The sequence below is a fragment of the Lethenteron reissneri genome, chromosome 54 (assembly GCF_015708825.2).
Source record: "Lethenteron reissneri isolate LAM-NWPU_2019-01 chromosome 54, ASM1570882v1, whole genome shotgun sequence".
NCBI classification, from domain to species: Eukaryota; Metazoa; Chordata; class Hyperoartia; order Petromyzontiformes; family Petromyzontidae; genus Lethenteron; species Lethenteron reissneri.
Window position 1 is genome coordinate 4317595 of NC_083832.1, and position 21510 is coordinate 4339104.

General features: G+C 51.4%; 1 protein-coding gene across 2 annotated transcripts in view; it reads right to left on the reverse strand.

The window, feature by feature from the left end:
• Positions 1 to 21510, reverse strand: part of LOC133356565 (uncharacterized) — a 79608-nt gene that overhangs the window by 40958 nt on the left and 17140 nt on the right. The window lies entirely within an intron of this gene.

Genomic DNA, 21510 nt, shown 5'->3' on the forward strand with positions numbered 1-21510 from the left:
ACGCACGGAAGGTCGGGGGGGGGGGGGGGACGACTTCAGACTCCGAAGCCATCGACCTCGGCGGCACGCGGTGGGGCCTCCACCGTGCCAAGAAGCAGTAGCAAGGCTACGTCAGCCAGCCGATCGTTGCACACAAGGGGCACACTGAAAGTTTCAGACCAAAGAGTTGGAAATTAGGCAGTTTAACTTAAAACCCGAATGCATTAGGAGGGGTTTATTCTGGCAGTGACTGGCAACAGGGCTGAGAACATAAACTCATGAACTCGCTGGACTTGAGAGCCTGGTTTCATCACAACTCGGTCTATGTGAGTCTACGGGTCTCTATGCGAGTCTATGGGTCGAGATGTGAGTCTATGGGTCTCTATGTGAGTCTATGGGTCGAGATGTGAGTCTATGGCAGAGGTCGCAACCGGGTACCCGATACCCGTACCCTACCCGATACCCGGCTACCCATACCCGACCGGGCACGGGTACCCGTTTGCGACCCTGGTGCGGCCGGGTACGGATAGGCCGTGAGTCACTGGTGAGTAACCGTTTGTCACTCATTTCCCAACGTCTTGTCTCTTCTCACAATTCAAGTTCCTAGAATCAACCCACCCGCGCCTGCAACATGGTTTCATCCCAGAGGTCGCAATCGGGTACCCGATACCCGTACCCTACCCGATACCCGGCCGGGTACGGTTAGCCGGGTATCGGGTAGGGTACGGGTAGCCGTTTGCGACCCTGGTGCGGCCGGGTACGGGTAAGGAATCAAAACCCGTTTGCGACCTCTGGTCTATGGGTCTCTATGTGAGTCTATGGGTCTCTATGTGAGTCTATGGGTCTCTGTGTGAGTCTACGGGTCTCTATGGGAGTCTATGGGTCTCCATGTGAGTCTATGGGTCTCTATGCGAGTCTATGGGTCTCTATGCGAGTCTATGGGTCTCTGTGTGAGTCTATGGGTCTCTGTGTGAGTCTACGGGTCTCTATGTGAGTCTATGTGTCTCTATGCGAGTCTATAGGTCTCTGTGTGAGTCTGTGGGTCTCTATGAGAGTCTACAGGTCTCTATGTGAGTCTTCGGGTCTCTATACGAGTCTATCGGTCTCTATATGAGTCTACGGGTCTCTGTGTGAGTCTACGGGTCTCTGTGTGAGTCTATGGGTCTCTATGCGAGTTTATGGGTCTCTATGCGAGTCTATGTGTCCCTGTGTGAGTCTATGGGTCTCTATGCGAGTTTATAGGTCTCAGTGTGAGTCTACGGGTCTCTATGAGAGTATATAGGTCTCTATGCGAGTCTATGGGTCTCTATGCGAGTCTATGTGTCTCTATGCGATTCTATGGGTCTCTATGCGAGTCTATGTGTCACTGTGTGAGTCTATGGGTCTCTATGCGAGTTTATAGGTCTCAGTGTGAGTCTACGGGTCTCTATGCGAGTCTACGGGTCTCTATGCGAGTCTACGGGTCTCTATGCGAGTCTACGGGTCTCTATGCGAGTCTACGGGTCTCTATGCGAGTCTACGGGTCTCTATGGTGACCAGGCTGAGACCATCACCTCACTGCAATGAAGAACTCGTTTTAGTCAAAGCCAGCCTATGAGTGGCACCAACTTATTCACTCTGACCTCTGACCTCACCGGCCACCTCTGCACAAGTGTCACCTCGCGTTTCTGTTTGTTTTCGTGCTAAGAGCACTTTTGAGGACAGCGCTGCATTGCAATGTTTGGATGTATTGTCGCTCGTCTACCCCAGGGCAGCCCCACCGAGCCTGAAGACTCGTTTCCAGGAGGGTCCTGCCAAGTTTGTCGGAGTAGCGGGTGATGCTGCAGCTGCGTGTAATCCCAATTGAGTAATTTGCATGACATTTTTCAGCATTGGGAAGTTTCGCTAATTCCCGTTAAACTGTACGCTTTTTATAGCTATGAGAGGAAACCCACGCAGAACAGGGGGCGAGAGAAGATACAAACGCCACACAGACCGGCACCCGAGTCGAAAATCGAACCCAGGCACTTGTGTTACCACTGCGCCAACTCTGCCACCCAAAGATTGTGCGACACGCAGGAGGAAGTTGGAGCACCTGGAGAACACCAACACAAACGAGAGGGGGTAACGCCAGAGGTCGCAATCGGGTACCCGATACCCGGCTACCCGTACCCGGCCGGGTACGGGTACCCGTTTGCGACCCTGGTGCGGCCGGGTACGGGTAGACCGCGAGTCACTGGTGAGTCACCGTTTGTCACTCATTTCCCAACGTCTTGTCTCTTCTCACAATTCAAGTTCCTAGAATCAACCCACCCGCGCCTGCAACATGACTTCATCCCAGAGGTCGCAATCAGGTACCCGATACCCGTACCCTACCCTACCCGGGTACGGGTACGGGTAGGGTACGGGTACGGCCGGGTACGGGTACCCGTTTGCGACCCTGGTGCGGCCGGGTACGGGTACGGGTAAGGAATCAAAACCCGTTTGCGACCTCTGGGTAACGCTCAAAAGTTCCGCACAGATGGGGCTCAATCCATTTGCTTTACTCCATCGCCGCCCGAGTCTTCAACACACTGAACTCCCAAGTGTCCCGCACGACCGCGATCCAGGAGGCTGAACGCGGCTCAACTTCCAAGTCACGTAGGTAAAACATTTAAATTAATAAAAGTAAAATAAAATAAAAATCACGACGTTTCGGAGGCAACACAAGCTTCCGTCTTCAGGTGGAATTTCTCATTTACTTGATACAGCTATCGTGCTGTGACGGTTCCACCTGAAGACGGAAGCTTGTGTTGCCTCCGAAACGTCGTGATTTTTATTTTATTTTTATTTTACTTTTATTAATTTTTATTTTTTACCTACGTGACTTTACCGAAAAAACCAAAGAGTATGAATCCTTGCAGTCACGAAAGCTTCAAATCTAGAATCGACTTCCGAGCTTCGACGCGGTCGGCCACGCTCGGGGTCTCGTGGCACGTGGGCTGTGCTCGCCAGTAACCGACAGGAGCTTCCGGTCCGTCTCATCAGCAGGGCGCGACGCAATCAACAACGTGGCTGTCCGACCGACCTTAGGGGCACAGGTGAATCCGTGACCTCGGAAGATCACGGGGTAGAAATTTCGGCGCGGGGGCAACCGGGATTTGAACCCAGGGACTCAAGTTTATCGACACGGGAGGGATGATGGTCTGTGGAGAGACCTGGGCAATGATTTAAACTGTCCGCCCGCGTGGTGCGGGACGCTGCGAGCTCAGCCGGCCGAGCCAACGAGATTGTCTCATTCATGCTCCGTCATCTCCTACGACGGAAACGAGGGGCTCCACTGGAAACCCATCCAAATAGTTCCGGTGGTAAAGCCAGACCGCCCGCATTCATCACCCGCTTTCGCTCACAGCGGGGCAGGCGGGGCGGGAGGCGGAGGAGCAGTAGTCAGCGCATTGCGCTATAAACCCAGCGCCACAAACATTATTCTGGGTCACGGCGAACGTGAGCGACGAGCGATATCTGTTCCGGTCCTGGGTTCCCCTCGCGCACACAAACCCGCCGCTGGCCAGCGCGGTGAAGTATTATCAAACAACGGCTCGGGCGGCAATCATCGCCGCCCCCCCCCCCCCGCCTCCTGGTAGACTAATGCCCGCTGGTAGGCCAGGTCCCAAGTTGGCTTGTGCAAAATAAGTAATATTTTAAAAAACTTTTTTTTTTAAACACGCTTTTATGAAATGTACTAGTAATGGCAGAACTCCACAACTCAGGAAGTGGCCCCGAAACTTGCCATAACGTAAGGGACCGTGGCCAATTACAGCCAACGTCAGTTGAACGTGGATAATTAGACCCAAGGTGAAACATAACATAAAAAAAGATGGTTTAAAAATATTTTTGTTATTTTTAATGATAGATTATAGTATTGTCATCAGTATGACATAAGTATACCAAGTTTGCAGTCGATACCACATTGGGAAGTGGGTTAAAATTGAGTTACAAGATTTGAGGATACGACAACAACAGTGAGTTAATAGAAAGCGTGTAAAAAGATGGTTTAAAAATATATTTTAATTTTTTATGATAGAATATGGTATTGTCATCAGTATGACATAAGTATACCAAGTTTTCAGTCCATACCACATTGGGAAGCGGGTTAAAATTGAGTTACAAGATTTGAGGATACGACAACAACAACAGACAGAGTGAGTTAAATAAAAGCGTGTAAAAATAAAAAGGGCGAGCTGTCATAGGACACAAATGTGTCGAGGTGAGATGAGATCTCAAACGCTGCAAGGCACCCCGGCGAATAGGCGGACGCGATATCAAAAACACAGATCGTGACGTCACGATCTGTGTCGGCCCACGTGGAAATCAATTCTTGAGGATCGAGGCATTGGTGCACGTCCCCTGTTTACAGCCCCTGAGCCAGTGATGGAAATTCCACATTCTTATGGCGGGGAGCGAGTTCCTCCAACAATACGGAGACCAATGCCAAGTCCCTCAGTGGTACTCTCATTTTATCGATGCCGGAGGGATGATTGGCTGAGTCAACCCCCAAGCGGGGTTTGAGTTCAGAGCCCCTCCCATTGCGAGCCGCAGAGCCACCTGGCCCCCACCTAGGCCTCGGCAAGGTAAGGTAATTTACCCTTTTTACCGGGTAAAAGGGTAGGGTAAAGGTAGCGTGAAGTATTACCCGGTAAACACGGTACCTTGTTTAACGATAAAAGCTCCGTGGCGCAGTCCGTGGCCTCCATTTAACAAGTAATATTAAAACTAACTTTTTGTTAAACACGCTTTTATTAAATGTACCAGTAATGGCAGAACTCCACGACTCCAGCAAGTGGCCCTGAAACTTGCCATAACGTAAGGGACCGTGGACAATTAGACCCAAGCCGAAACATAACAAATAAAAAAGAATGTTTAAAAAAATATTTTTTTTTTTTATGATAGAATATAGTGTTGTCATCAGTATGACATCAGTATACCAAGTTTGCAGTCGATACCACATTGGGAAGTGGGTAAAAATTGAGTTACAAGATTTGAGGATACAACAACGATGATGACAACAACAACAATGACAACAACAAGCGTGTAAAATTGGAATCATCGAGAATATTCTATATGAATAAAGCGCTCTACCTAGCATTTACCGTTATAAACCTTGTTCATGTGTAGTTCCCTAGTAATTACCCTATAATCGGGTAATTCGTATGGGGTAAGGGTAAAAGGTAGGGTAGAGTGATTGTATTGTGGTAAGAAAAAAGGTAGGGTAAAAGTAGGCTCGTTGTTTTTACCTTTTAACTTTTACCTTGCCTTGCCGAGGCCTACCCCCACGATGCAACGCACCGTAGCGCGCTGCTGGAATGTATCACTTACGTGGATTCACGTGAATTATTAGACACGTGATCCGCGAATGCCACGTGTAGGCTCATGCAGAAAAATGTACTGTACCAATGAGAGACAACACTAATTTACGGCCGAGTCGATCTAGGAGAGGGCTAGAACTGGCTCGGATTTTACTCGCCACTTTTGTTCAGCGGCTGGAAATCGAACCCGGATAACCACACGCTCGTACCGCAGTGCACTAGCCACTGTGCCACACACGCACACACATACACGCACGCACGCGCACCTCACACACAGGCATCGAATGTCTACGCTTGATGCAACCTGTCAAGGATTTTAATACACACACGTACGCATACACGTAGAGCACACACAGGCCACACACACACACAGGTTACACACGCACACACACACACATTCAGGGTACACACACACAGGTCACACACACACCACACACACACACACAGGTTACACACGCACACACACACATTCAGGGTACACACACACAGGTCACACACACACCACACACACACAGGTTACACACGCACATACACACACACATTCAGGGTACACACACACAGGTCACACACACACCACACACACACACACAGGTTACACACGCGCACACACATTCAGGGTACACACACACACATTCAGGGTACACACACACAGGTCACACACACACCACACACACACAGGTTACACACGCGCACACACACACACATTCAGGGTACACACACACAGGTCACACACACACCACACACACACACAGGTTACACACGCGCACACACATTCAGGGTACACACACACAGGTCACACACACCACACACACACACACAGGTTACACACGCACACACACATTCAGGGTACACACACACAGGGTAAACTCGCATTCAAACAGAGCACACACACGCAAGAATAAAGATAAAGATCCCCGAATAGCCTTAACAGACTGTTGGGCCAAGTGCTGTTAGCGAGCACCAATGAAGGTCAGCACGGCACACGATGGCCAGCACCACGCCCGGCCACCTTTGACTCCCAAGTGGCGATGTTTACACACCGCACCAGGTACTCATTTTGAGGCTGAGTCGACCTAGGGGAGGTCCAGTAGCGGTTCAGATAATCGCCACTGGTGTTGACTGCGAGCAGGAATAGAACTTGGGTGGCCGGGTTCATAGCGCAGTGCGGCGACCAAGATCCTACCGCTCCCCATAAACACACAAGAGGGTATATGAACACACACACCCACACAGGGTACAAACACAAGGTACACACACAAACACACAAGATACATACACACGGTACACACAAACACACAGGGTACACACACACAGGGCACACACTGTACACACACGTCACACACTGTACACACACACAGGGTACACACACAGGGGACACACACACAGGGTACATACACACAGGGTACACACACAGGGTACACACACACAGGGTACACACACACAGGGTACACACACACAGGGTACACACACACACACAGGGTACACACACACAGGGTACACACACACACACACAGGGTACACACACAGGGCACACACACAGGGCACACACACACACAGGGTACACACACACACAGGGGACACACACACACAGGGTACACACACACAGGGTACACACACAGGACACACACACACACAGGACACACACACACACACACAGGGGACACACACACAGGGTACACACACACACAGGACACACACACACAGGGGACACACACACAGGGTACACACACACACAGGACACACACACACACAGGGGACACACACACAGGGTACACACACACACAGGGGGGACACACACACAGGGGACACACACACACAGGGCACACACACACAGGGTACAATACACACACACACAGGGTACACACACACACAGGGGACACACACACACCGGGTACAATACACACACACACACAGGGGACACACACACACACACAGGGTACAATACACACACACACACAGGGGACACACACACACCGGGTACAATACACACACACACACGGGACACACACACACGGGACACACACACACACAGGGTACACACACACACGGGACACACACACACGGGACACACACAGGGTACAATACACACACACAGAGGGCACACACACACACTGTACACACACGGCACACACTGTACACACACAGGGTACACACACAGGGCACACACACACACAGGGGACACACACACAGGGTACACACACACAGGACACACACACACACAGGGGACACACAGGGCACATACACACACAGGACACACACACACAGGGCACACACACACAGGACACACACACACAGGACACACACACACACAGGACACACACAGGACACACACACACACGTGATCCTGCCACGTAGACTACGCCTGAAAGCAGGGCCACTGTGTGCTCACAGTGCACGACTCACAAACTCTGAGATGTCACAAACCGGTCGACGGCAGACAGACTACCCATCATCCGCGTGCGGTCCCTAAAATGAACACCCTGTTTGTGGAAAGTCACCGTGCCTTGTCTTGCGGGACAGACTGACCCCTGGCCATGGAAATGTGGAATCTACCCCACTGATTCAGGGCCCCATTGCTCATTTCCGCAGGGAGACGTCGACATTTTGTAATGGATTTGTGTACTCCTGTGGCCCCAAGCGATGCCATTTTCTTCATTAAAATGGCACAGCACCCCCCAAAGACTATTTTAATGCACAATCTCCCCTCCCCCTCCACCCAGCCTGCCCCCCCCAACCCCCTCATGTGTACGGCGTTGTGAGAGCAGGCCACATTTAGATGCCCTGTAATTGCACACTGCATTGTACTCGCACTCGAAATGTAATCATTTCACCCACTCTACACACATCACACCATCACGAGGCACAACTCCGATTGGTGCTCGTGGCTGCGAATGTCACCACCGGTAGCAACTGCAGCGGGGGGGGGGGGGGGTGTAGAGGTTTGTGTCTACGGTAACGTAGACACCTTCCGTACACGTTACCGTCCTTTCGATTGTCTGGCCTCGGAAAGTGTCGTCGAGTCTCGAGACCACTTTTTTTTAAAATCCTTTATATTAAGTTCACTTGCTCGCTTGCTTGCGCGCTTACGACCGTGCAAATCTTTCGGTCGTTTTTTAACCCACTTCCCGTGATCCAATCGAGCTGACATTTTGCACACAGACTCGTTGTGCGTGACAATAAATTTTCGTGAAAATGTTTTTCCATAACTTTACACTTTTTAGGGAAAAAAATGTCTATTTAATTACCAATTGCTTAATGGTGGCAGGCAATCATCTGACCCATAGGTGGCAGCCATCTCAAGCCAGAGGACTCTAGCCGCCACGCATATAAAGGATTTATAGTGAAAAACTTTGTTTTTACGGGTTAATTTTTTTCAGGAGGGAGCCGCCAAGTTTTTCGCTGGAGGGGAGATGGAGATGACGGCTGCCGCTGCTGCTGCTGCTGTGTGTGATCCCAAATTGCACATAGCCTGGCACAAGTGCTGTGGTGATGTCACCGAAACTTAAGTGAATGACGATTGTTGTTGATCCCAATTGAGTAATTTTTACACGCTTTCTTTTAACTCACTCTGTTGTTGTCGTCGTTGTCGTTGTCATATCCTCAAATCTTGTAACTCAATTTTAACCCACTTCCCAATGTGGTATCGACTGCAAACTTGGTATACTTATGTCATATTGATGACAATACTATATTCAATCATTAAAATCAAAATATCTATTTTGTTAAACATTATTTTTGATATGTTACGTATCGGCTTGGGTCTATAATTGTCCACGGTCAACTGACGTTGGCTGTAATTGGCCACGGTCCCTTACGTTATGGCAAGCTTCGGGGCCACTTCCTGGAGTCGTGGAGTTCTGCCATTACTAGCACATTTCATAAAAGTGTGTTTAAAAAAAAGTTTTTTTAAATATTACTTATTACAGGTATGTTATCAGCACTGGGATGTTTTTGCCGACACCGGATACACTGCGTGTGCAATTGTTAAGTCATGGGAGAAAACCCATGCAGAGCAGGGGGAGAGAAACTCCACACAGATAGGCACCCGAGTCAGGAATCGAACCCACGACCTTCTTTCTGCAAGGTACCAATGTCACCCCTGCAGCTCCCTTCCACCCAATTATTACTCAACAACAACAGCAGCATTTCGATTTAAAGCTTTCGTGACTGCAGGGATTCATCTTCTTGGTTCTTTCGGTAAAGTCACGTAGAAGGGAAGTAATAAAATAATAAAAATAAAACATAATAAAACAATTCTCACGACGTTTCGGCCACAACGCAAGCAGCCGTCCTCAGGTGAAAACCAGGTCCGTCGAGGCGACAGAGTCTGAATGAAACAGCACACGAGCTTGGAGCATATATATAAGCTGGGCGCATTGACAATGATATGCAAATTCCTTTGTCAATGCGCCCAGCTTATATATATGCTCCAAGCTCGTGTGCTGTTTCATTCAGACTCTGTCGCCTCGACGGACCTGGTTTTCACCTGAGGACGGCTGCTTGCGTTGTGGCCGAAACGTCGTGAGAATTGTTTTATTATGTTTTATTTTTATTATTTTATTACTTCCCTTCTACGTGACTTTACCGAAAGAACCAAGAAGAACAACAGCAGCAATTATAGAATATTGTCAAGACACTGCTACGTGAAGGCATCCACAATGCCGTGTCGGTCATGGGGTTGACCATAGTTCACTGCACTGACCAGGTTGGTGTAGCACAGAGGTCGCAAACGGGTTTTGATTCCTTACATCTACCCGTACCCGGCCGCACCAGGGTCACAAATGGGTACCCGTACCCGGCCGTACCCTACCCGAAATGAGTGACAAACGGTTACTCACCAGTGACTCACGGCCTACCCGTACCCGGCCGCACCAGGGTCGCAAACGGCTACCAGTACCCGGCCAGGTACGGGTAGCCGGGTATCGGGTAGGGTACAGGTATCGGGTACCCGGTTGCGACCTCTGGTGTAGCATGGCCAAGCGACGTGCGTCAATCAGAAATAATCGCCTCTCGCACGCACGGTCCAACGCGTGCTTCACGACTGCCAGAATTAATTTCAGTCAATGAGTCTACACACCGTTTGGGGACCAGGACAGAACCCCTCTCTTTAGTCGTTGTTTGCGAGCGCCTATTAGCGCTGGCACGGCACCCACGTGCGGCGGCTGGCATGGGCGAGCCCGGGCACCACCGGTGGCCAATGCTGACCACAACCACCTCCAGAGCTCCAGTGGATGCCACAGATGGTCACCACAGGATCGCAGCAAAGTTTGCAAAATCGCTGTGCCAGCACTCCTCAAATAAACCCACAGCTGCCATTCGCAACTGCATGGTGACGACGTCAGAATAGAACCTGTGCCAGACTAGGTACACTTTGAGGACACCGCGTGAAATGTGGAAGGCACGCTGGTAAGGAGCCACAAGACAGACCCAGGTGTTATGGGTAGATTGAGATGATTGGCAGATGCACCATCTGTGCTCGCCACTGTGCCCCTCACTGTATTTTTGCTGCCTGGTTTCGTTGTTGAAAGCGTTGCCTCCCCCGTCCTCCACTGTGGTTAGAGAGTGAATGCCAACAACTACCCAGTAGCTTCCTTCACAAGTCCTCCTCCACAAAGGCCGATCCTGACACCACTGGTACCAATCACCAGACAGTCCAATCAGTTCCAAATCCTCCCATACCACACGAGCCCACCTCTTTTGTAGACCAGGCCTCATCCGTTTATCTCCATCTATCTCGGCTATGTGACCCACACAACACGTCCGCCTATTTATAGACACAAATGTTCACAAAAAGTGTGCGTACACGGGTACACGATTCAAAAACGCGCCTTAACGAAGATGCCCCAATATCCATTGACTAATTGGGCTACAGCTGTTTGAGAGCACCTGTTAAGCCAGGCGCGGTGCGCAGGAGAGCGGTGGGGCAAGCACCAAGCCCGGCCGCCTCAGTCTCGCCGGTGCTGGTAACCGCACACTACACCAGCTACTCATTCGTGACGGTCAACCCGGATCTGTATTCTTAGGTCTTTTCGGTAAAGTCACGTAAAATAAAAATAAAATAAAAATCACGACGTTTCGGAGGCAACACAAGCTTCCGTCTTCAGGTGGAACCGTCACAGCACGATTGCTGTATCAAGTAAATGAGAAATTCCACCTGAAGACGGGAGATTGTGTTGCCTCCGAAACGTCGTAATTTTTATTTTATTTTTATTTTACTTTTATTAATTAAAAATTTTTACCTACGTGACTTTACCGAAAAAACCTAAGAATATGAATCCTTGCAGTCACGAAAGCTTCAAATCTAGAACCCGGATCTGGTTCTGACACCAACTTGTCACCCACGTCAGCGGTGGTCTGGAAGCCAACTCGGGTCGCTGGGTTCTTGGGCGGTCAGCGGGTCACCACGCCGCCATTGCCCACGTGCAGAGGACACGTACGTGCGCTCGGAGCACAATGCAAACGTGCACGCATTGTGTACGTCTGCAGGCGCACGCTCGCTGCAGTAATTATTCACAAGGCCGCACAGGACGGGAACACACACCGTGCCGAAAAAGCAGCACAAAGGCTGGTGTGCACCCGTGTGCGTGTGTGTGCGTGTGTGTGCGTGTGTGTGCGCGTGTGTGTGCGGGGAGCGGTATTGTACCGGTTAGCGCGTTGCGTTACGAATCCAGCGGCACCAAATTCTATTCCCGCTCACGGTCAACACCAGCGGCGATTATCTGAACCGGTTCTGGGCCTCCCCAAGGTCGACTCAGCCTCAAATGAGTACCTGGTGTGGTGTGTAAAAGACGGCCAGGCGTGGTGCTGCCACCCACCTGCCCCAACAGTCTGTTACATGATATATATACGGGGATCTCTGTCTTCTGTCTTGTATATGAGCGCGTCTGTGTGTCTCTGTGTGTGTGTTTGTGCGCAAGTAGCTGCGTGTGTATTCAATGTGTAAGTGTATGTGTCTTTGCGTGTGCTTGTTTGTGTGTGCGGGTCTACTTGTGCATGTGTCTGTGCCTTTGCGTGTGCGTGCATGCAAATCGCTGTGTGTGTGGGCGCGTGCCTGTGTCTGTGTGTGTGTGTGCGTGTCTGTGTGTGTGGGCGTGTGTCTGTGTGCGTCTGTGTGGGGAGCGGTGGTGTAGCGGTTAGCGCACTGCGCTATGAACCTGGCGACCCGAGTTCGATTCCCGCTCACGGCCAACACCAGTGACGATTATCCGAACCGGTCCCGGGCCTCCCCTAGGTCGACTCAGCCTCAAATGAGTACCTGGTGCGGTGTGTAAACATCGCCACTAGGGAGACAAAGGCGGCCGGGCGTGCTGTTATCCACCCAACCCCTCGTGTGCCGTGCCGACCTTCATAGGTGCTCGCTAACAGCACTTGCCCCAACAGCCTGTTCAGGCTATACGGGGGATCTTTATCTTTGTCTGTGTGTGTGTGGTGGTTTATATCTGGCCATGCGTGACATCGGCGGAAATTTGTATCGCAACACACATTCTGGGCGGCCTCTTCTAATGTGTTTCGGGCCTCAAATGAGTTACCTGGTGACGGGGGAGCGAGACATAGGTGGCTGGGCATGCATCACGCCTCTGTCTACATCGTCGGCCCTGTTTGTCGAGCCGTCCCTAACAGGCGCTGGCCAACAGCAGTCTCGCTTGGCTCAGTGGGAAATCTACGCGTGCGGTGCGAGAGATGCGTACGTGTGTAGTATGGGGAGCGGTGGGTCCAGTGGTTGGCGCAATGCGGTGACGTCCGTTTGATTCGCGACCGCAGTCGATATCAGCGGCGGGGTAATATCTCAACTGGATCTGGGTCTCCGCCAGGTCAACTCAGCCTTAAATGAGACCTTGATATAGTTGTGTAAATATCGGCAATGGGGGAGACAAAGGCAGCTGGGGTTAGTCCTGACCGCACCATTCTCTCATGCACCCTGCCGGACTTAATAGATGCTCACTAACATCCCTTTCCACAACAGTCTAAGGCCATAAGGGGGATCTCTGTTGAGATGCCCGTGCTTAAGGTGTATAGTGTATGGGGAGCGGTAGTGTAGTGGTTAGCGCACTGCGCTACCAATCCAGCGACCCGAGGTCGATTTCCACTCACGACCGACATCAGTGACAAATATCCGAACCAGTCCTGGCCGTCCCCAAGGTCGACCCAGCCATAAATGAAACCTGGTGGCGTGTGCACGTATCAACAATGGGGAGACAAAGGCAGTCGGGTGAGGCGCTGGCCACCTCGTGCGCCGTGCAGGCCTTCACAGGAGCTCGCTAAAAGCACTTTCCCCAACAGTCTGGTGAGCCTATAGGGAGACCTTTGTCTTTGTGTACACATGCACCCATACTGCACTGAAGCAAGGTCTCGCATCAGCCCCAACACAGACGTACAGTGCATTCTTCAATGATTGCCTCGCCCCTCCAGCCTCCTACCCCTCCCCTCTCCTCACCCAGCCCGCTCTCACATCCATTCCCATGATGCCACAGTCATGTGATTAGCACACCACCCACCCCCCACCTCCACAAAGCTCGTGCGGACACACACACACCGTGCACAGACACACACAGCAGTGACACGTACACACATAAAAGGCACACATTCAAATATACAGACATACGCAGCAATGAGACACACACAGGCATACAATGACACATATGGGATTAAAACCGATGCATCACGTACAAAAATGACATTTAAAGATGCACACAGACATACAGCGGCACGTACACACACATTTACAAATACAAGATCCCACGCATAACCTTAACAGCGAGCACCTATGAAGGCCAACATGGCACACGAGGGGGTGAGTGACCAGGACCACGCCAGGCCGCCTTTGTCTCACCAAAGCTAAATGTTTACATACGTCAGCCAAGTGCCCATTGAAGGCTGCGTCGACCTAGTCGAGGAGGCCCAGGGGGACCGGTCCAGAACCGACGTTGGCCGTGACAGACAATGGAACTCGGGTCCCAGTGAGCCAACCACTGCGCCACCACTCCCCATACACGAATACACTGATGCACACAGAGACATACAGCAGCACATAACAAGAACAAAGATCCCCCATATATCCTTCAACAGACTTGTGGGGCAAGTGCTGTTAGCGAGCACCTATGAAGGCCTGAACGGCACACGAGGGGGTGGGTGACCAGCACTAGGCCCGTCCACTTTGTCTCCCCAGTGGCGATGTTTACACACCGCACCAGGTACTCATTTGAGGCCGAGTCGACCTAGGGGCAGCCCAGGCTCGATTCAGATAATCGTCACTGGCGTTGGCCGTGAAGCGCTCACCGCTACACCACCGCTCCCCTACAGCAAGAACACGCACGCACATAACAGAGCACTTTTAGCGCAATAACACTGCACCAAAACCACCACCTTTGTCTCACCGGCGGTGACGTTGAAACGCGGCTGCTGCAGGAGCTCGCGTGGATAGGGGCCGAGATGACCCCGGCGACGGCTCGCGGCTCTCGCTCGCGGCTCGCCAGGTCACGGTGCACGAGGCGCAGCGCCAACCACGACCACTGCCACCACCCCCCCCCCCCTCCAGCCCCGGCGAGAATTGTTTGCGTGAATTAGCGGCGTTTGTTCGAGTAGTAGCAGGGGTGGAGCGAGGGGCGCAATGAACCATGCGACCCCGAGTTCGATTCCAGGTCACGGCCGGCATCAGTGGTCCTGACTCATCGGTCAAACAAATCCCAAGCTCGACGGCGGTGAAGGAAAGCCTTCATCCAGCAGTGGATTAAAGTTGAAAGTGAATCTTGTTTAACCGGGAGAGATCAGAATATCTTCTTCTTGGTTCTTTCGGTAAAGTCACGTAGAAGGGAAATAATAAAATAATAAAAATAAAACTGAATTAAATAATTCTCACGACAGCGTCTTTCAGACAGACCTGGTCTTCACCTGAGGACGGCTGCTTGCGTTGTGGCCGAAACGTCGTGAGAATTATTTTATTATGTTTTATTTTTATTATTTCCCTTCTACGTGACTTTACCGAAAGAACCAAGAAGATGAATCCCTGTAGTCACGAAAGCTTTAAATCGAGACCACAATACTCGTCTCTTTCGCAACAGCGAACTGGATTGACAAGGGGGTGCACATACGTACACAATCGAGTAAAGAGGGCTGGGTATCGATAGGATAGGGTATAACAATACACCAAATGCTTTCTCACGGAACGCATATTCACGAGCAGAATGTAAACGGACGCGACCCTGAACACAAGCACACATACAGAGCGCCACTGGGAGTGTGAACCGCTGGGCTCGCTTTGGCCACCACTCATTGCTACGTTGGAAACGTCTCACTCGGTGTAAATGAGAGGCCGGGTGGGCTGTCCCATCTGGTTGTCACCGAGTGTTACGCATCCTGAAACTGATGGGATTTTTTTTTCTGTCAACGAATGCCTCGGAGATCAAGAGTGCCGAGCCAGGTTTTTAATACGGACGGCAGCCCGCGATGAAACCGGGTTCTCAAGTGTCACGAGATTATGGTCTCAGCGCACTCACCGAAGACTGCACGCTAAAAAAATAAGAAATTAAATTGATTTTTCACATTTATAGCAAAATTCAGATTCTGAGAATATCACGTCACGAGTCACATGATATATAATAGAAATTAAATTGATTTTTCACATTTTTAGCAAAATTCAGATTCTGAGAATATCACGTGACGAGTCACGTGATGTAGCAGCATCGTGCGTAGGAACGTGCGACTCCTACTGGGGAGAGAGATACGAGCGCCGCTTCAAGGATTTTTCCGCGTTGCATTCTCCGTGCTCGGCAACCGCTCGCCGACACGAGCAGCGCACCACCACTCGGTGAGGTTTACAAACGAGATTGACATCATACCGATCGCCAGATCTCGAAACAAGCATTCTAAATAGGGCCCTACCTTAATAATGAAGAAAAAAGAAGCTAAATAAAAAATTTCCAGTAAATATCAATGAAACACCAATTTTCAGGGTCTGAAGGGGGGGGGGGGGTGCACAATTGCCCCCTCATCGCCCACAATGGCGAAGCCAGGATTTTCAGATAGAGGGGGCAACCCCCTTCAGCAATGATAAATGATCGGTGTTGTTAGCAAGGACTCGTCCCTTGCTGTTTAGTCGACGCGTGTGCGGCGATGGCGCAGCCGTCGATCGAGGGTCGAATTCGAACCGCGTTGTGCGATCGGCATCGCGCTCGCTGAAGCTGTTGATGCCTTCAGGGAAGTCGTGTACTGTATACGCAACTGCGCACAATTCTGAGTCACTTTTCACCGCTTTGCCGTTACTTATTGCCATTTATGGACTCAGACTATTGTCCTATCATCTCATAGAGTCCCTGGCACGTAATAATATGCAACACAGTGGCAGTGGGGGTCGCAAAATGCCGATTTATTGATAATAAACCCCAATGATCCGATCGAAATTAGGGATTTCGATCGGATCATTGGGGGGGCACGTGCCGCCCCCCCCCCCTGGCTCCGCCAGTGATCGCCCCCCACCTTGGATGTACCGCTGGCCATCGCTGCCAATTTAAATACGTTCACGATGCATATGCAGTGGGTTCTTTACGACGCGCAGACGACTTGTATCGACACGGTGGTTATTTTCTGAGCTTAAGGAGCACACGTGCCCCTTGTGAGTGTGCGCGTTAATGCCTGCCGGTAAACGTGCGCACTGTCCGCATGAGTGCAGAGCCGGTCTTTTTTTTAACACAGTTACTGAGCAACGGGGTCCAAAAACGTCCAAAAACGTCAAGCGGCCAGCCACAAATGGCACACTATCCAAGTTGGAAACACACAAGAAGAGTGCAAGACGTTTCCTGCGTTGAGCGAAGGTTATTCTGAGAGCTTTGGGAAAAGAGGCGACGGACGGGAGGGAATTCCAGATGGAGGGCTCAGGAAGGGAAGCGCTGTGACTTGCAGCGCGGTGCCGGAACACGGAATGGATGGACCAATCCGGTGCATGCAGGGATCAATTACACGCAACAATGTCCTCATGCCCTGGTGATAGTGAACCGTGTTCACTATCGCCAGGGCTCACCCACACACAAGTTCCACATTCCCATGGCAAAATCCAGTTTATCCAGGAAGGAGCCGAGTCATTGCATGAAGGAATTTGAACTCATGACCAGCAAAAATGACTCAGCCACTTATTAACCTCAGTGCTTCTGCGTTGCAAATGTCTGTGTGCTCGTGTATGCACACACGTGCGGGGGGGGGGGGGGGGGCAGTGTAGCGGTTAGCGCACTGCACTATGAAACCAGCGACCCAAGTTCTAGTCCCACTCACGGCCAACATCAGAGCATAATATCGGACCTGGTCCTGGGACACTCACAGGTCGTTTTGACCTTACAATGAGTCATGGTACGGCGTCTAAACACCGTGTCCATGCCGACCTTCATAGGTGCTCGATAACAGCACTTGCCCCGACAGTCTGTTAAAGGCAAAACGAGAAATCGTTGTTTGTTCGTGTGTGTGCCCTGTGTCCATGGGTATACGGGCATTTTTTTAGCATGCATGGCTGCATATATCTGTGCATGTGCGTATCTAAAAAACCTTGAAACGTGTGTGTGCTGGTCTTCTCGGCCACGGTCATGCCCTCCCTTCTCTACGCTTGCGAAACGTGGACCCCCTAATGGAACATCTTCGCCTGTTAGACACATTCAGGCTGGTCTGCCTACGATCCATCTTGGGTTTAACCAAGCTGGATTGCGTGAGGAGCTGACAAACCCTCGAAAGATCTGGACATTTCCATCTGTGAGCTCCTCCGGCAGGCAAGGCTGCATTGGCTGGGTCATGTAGCTCGCATGCCCAGCCACCGCATGCTAAATCAACTTTTGTTCGGCCTGATAGAAGGGGCTAAACGGGCGCGAGTGATGTGGTACAGGAAGATATGGAGCTCAGTGGACTTGCCAACAACTAGTACCAGCGGTGTCAAGATCGGCCTCTGTGGAGGAGGCTCGTGAACGATGCTACTGGGCAGTTGAGACAGTCGCTTTCCAACAACAACGGAGGGCGGAGGAGCGACGCTCACAACAACGAGCGGAGCGCCGGGCGGATAAAACGCAGCAAGTTGGCACAGTAGGATGCACGGGCGGTGTATCAGACAGTCATCTCAGTCAGTCAACCCGTAGCGTCTGTGTTTGTCCCGTGACCTCCTGCCAGCGGGCGTTCGACACTTCACGTGGCCTTAAAGTGCACATGGCCTGGCACAAGCGCCGTGGTGGCGTCACCGCCACTTAGTGGCGAATGGCGGTTGTTGTTGTGTGCTGACCACCCACCCCCTTGTGTGCGCGCCGGCCTTCATAGGTGCTGCTTGCTAACAGTCTTAGGCTATAGGGGGATCTTTGTGTGCGTGAGTGTGAGCACCTCTAAGCCTGTGTATGATTCTGTGGGGAGCGGTGGTGTAGCGGTTTGCACGCTGCGCTACTAACCCAGCAACCCGAGTTCTCGTCCCACTCACGACCATCATCAGTGACAATTATCTGAATCGGTCCTGGGCCTCCCCTAAGTCGACGCAGCCTCAAAAAGAGAGTACCTGGTACAGTGTGTAAACATCGCCACTAGGGAGACAAAGGCGGCCTGGCTTGGTGTTGCCCACCCACCCCCTCGTGTGCCATAGGTGCTCACTGACAGGACTTGCCCCAAAAGTCTGTTACGGTTATACGGGGGATCTTTGTCTTCGTATTGAAGATTCACACAACCCAGCTACCTGACGCATATCCCTCCTCCTCCTCCTCCACGACCCCCTCTCCACCTCTTGGCACCGGGAGTTGCATATCCGGCTGCACAACTGTACGCAGGAAGACTCTACTGTACGGCGCCTTGCAAGCACCAAAATGGTGGAGAGGGCGAGAGAGAGACGGGGGGGGGAGCCAGGGGAGAGGCTGGGGACCTTCCCCAAACCACAAACATCCCCCGGGCGGGCGACCAGAATCACACAGCACATTCCTTCAACGCCGCCAGTGAATAACACGCAAGCCCCACCGGCTGCTGCCCGGGGGGTCACAGCCGGGGGGAGACGCGAGTTCAACTCCACAGCTTCGTTTGTGGCAGTCCCATAGATTCGGCGGTGAGCGTGATGCGCTACGGACCCGCCAAGCTGAGTTTGATTCTATGCCACGGCTTGCATCGGTGGCGAGCGAGATCTAAACCGAGCTCTGGATCTTCTCCCGCACCCCCTTTGGCAACCCGCACCAACCAGCGTGGCCAATAATGGTCAAACAATACCTGTGATGATTGACATAGAGAGGGAAGGCCTTCATCCAACAGCGGATTGAGTCGACTGAGAATACAGGCTGCACCCTCTGCCAACACGGGCAGAGGCCACGGTCCCGCTCCACGCTGCTCTCCCAACCACGGTGACATCTGACCGCATTCACTGTGGACAGTGTTGACAAAACGAGAGGGCAAGAAGGAAAAACTATACAAACACGCGTTTGTCCCTCGACATAAATTGAGCGAGCGATAATCATGGCGGGTACGTTCGCAGACCTGGCGAGGCAACAGCGCTCCAACAGCCGACGACTTTTACCGCTGGTTTTTGCATATCCATGCTTTGCGGAATGGTGTGATCAACTTGCTTGTGTTAAACCAACGCTCGCTCGCAAACATTCACTCCCAGAAGGCTGCACGGCTGCTGGGATTTGCACACAAATACTTTTGTTATCTACGGGAGTTACCGTGGTACCCGGTTACAGACGGACAAGCTAATGCATAAAAGCTTTCAAAACCTCAGTCGAAAACGTTAAATATAACAACAATATAGATCCCTTTGTCAAGCCACTGCTGGATGAAGGCCTCTAACATGTCAGCCATGGTATTGTTCGACTCCACTGCGTCTGCCAGTGTGGTTCGTGAAAATGGACCTCCGGACAAGCTTGTTTTCACTCCCTAGTGAAGTTAGCCGTGGTCAAGAATCTACCTCAGGTCGTCAGGTCCATAGCACAGTGTGCTAACCACTGCGCCACCGCTCCACACCCACATGTTTATATACTCCACTGTACACCTGATATTTATATCCAGAGTCTGACAAACTCGCTCTCAATTGGACAACACTTTTTGCTGGACAAACCTCAACGGAATATTACGCTTCGGACTTTTCAATGCTCAACTTGAGAACCCTGTTTATAATTCTAGATTTGAAGCTTTCGTGACTGCAAGGATTTATATTCTTAGGTTTTTTCGGTAAAGTCACGTAGGTAAAACATTAAAATTAATAAAAGATTACAAACTGAGTAATCATTGGAAAGATGTGATTAACCATGCAAAAAAGATTTAACTACACTTATTTGGCCAATCTTATTTGACATACAACTATTACAGGTTTACCATGTTTAGTTGTTTTCTCCTTGTCACAGGTTGAGTCACAAACCGTACCTCTCCATAACAAAGGCTCACCCTCTTAAGCCTCACCTTACCATATGAATAAAAAGTGTGCTGTACTTGGCCCTTCCCCCCCTCTCCAACCATTATATAAACGGAGTGGTAGCTCCTGCAATCTCTCATTTACTTGATACAGCTGTCGTGGCTGTGACGGTTCCACCTGAAGACGGAAGCTTGTGTTGCCTCCGAAACGTCGTGATTTTTATTTTATTTTACTTTTAGTAATTTTAATGTTTTACCTACGGTTTATAATGGCAAGCGACAACACGGATTCAAGACCCGGCATCTACGCAGTGCCAAGCTCAGTACAAAGACGCAGCACACATGGGCCCCACCCCCAGAGGCAACCACATTCATTCCCAGAGCCCACATCCAGCAGTTCGGGGGTACTGGCTGGGTGCTCCGACACGGCCATGACGAGCAGCCGTGAGCCATGTCAACGCAGCGTCAATGATTGACGGAATGTAATGGCGCACGGCAGGACCCCCCCCCCCCCCCCCCCCAAGCTCCCTCCTCTCAGTCTTATCGAGAAGTCCGGCTTCTGCTCAGCCACCACCTCTGTCCCTGGGGTCATAGTTGAAGAAACGTGCCGTCTGCATTCACGGGGACCGGCTGTGGCGTGGGGCGTTCGCTCTGCGCCCTGGAACATTTCGCGCGCCCGCCGCTAAGCCGGGCGTGATGGTGGTGGCGGCGCACGCCCGCAGGGCACGGCGTTCTGCAGAATCACGCCGGCACAGCGCCGTCTGCGAAACTCGCAACCCGCACGTCCACGCCGCACGTCCACACCGCACGTCACGCCGCACGTCACGGCCGCACGTCACGGCCGCACGTCACGGCCGCACGTCCCGCC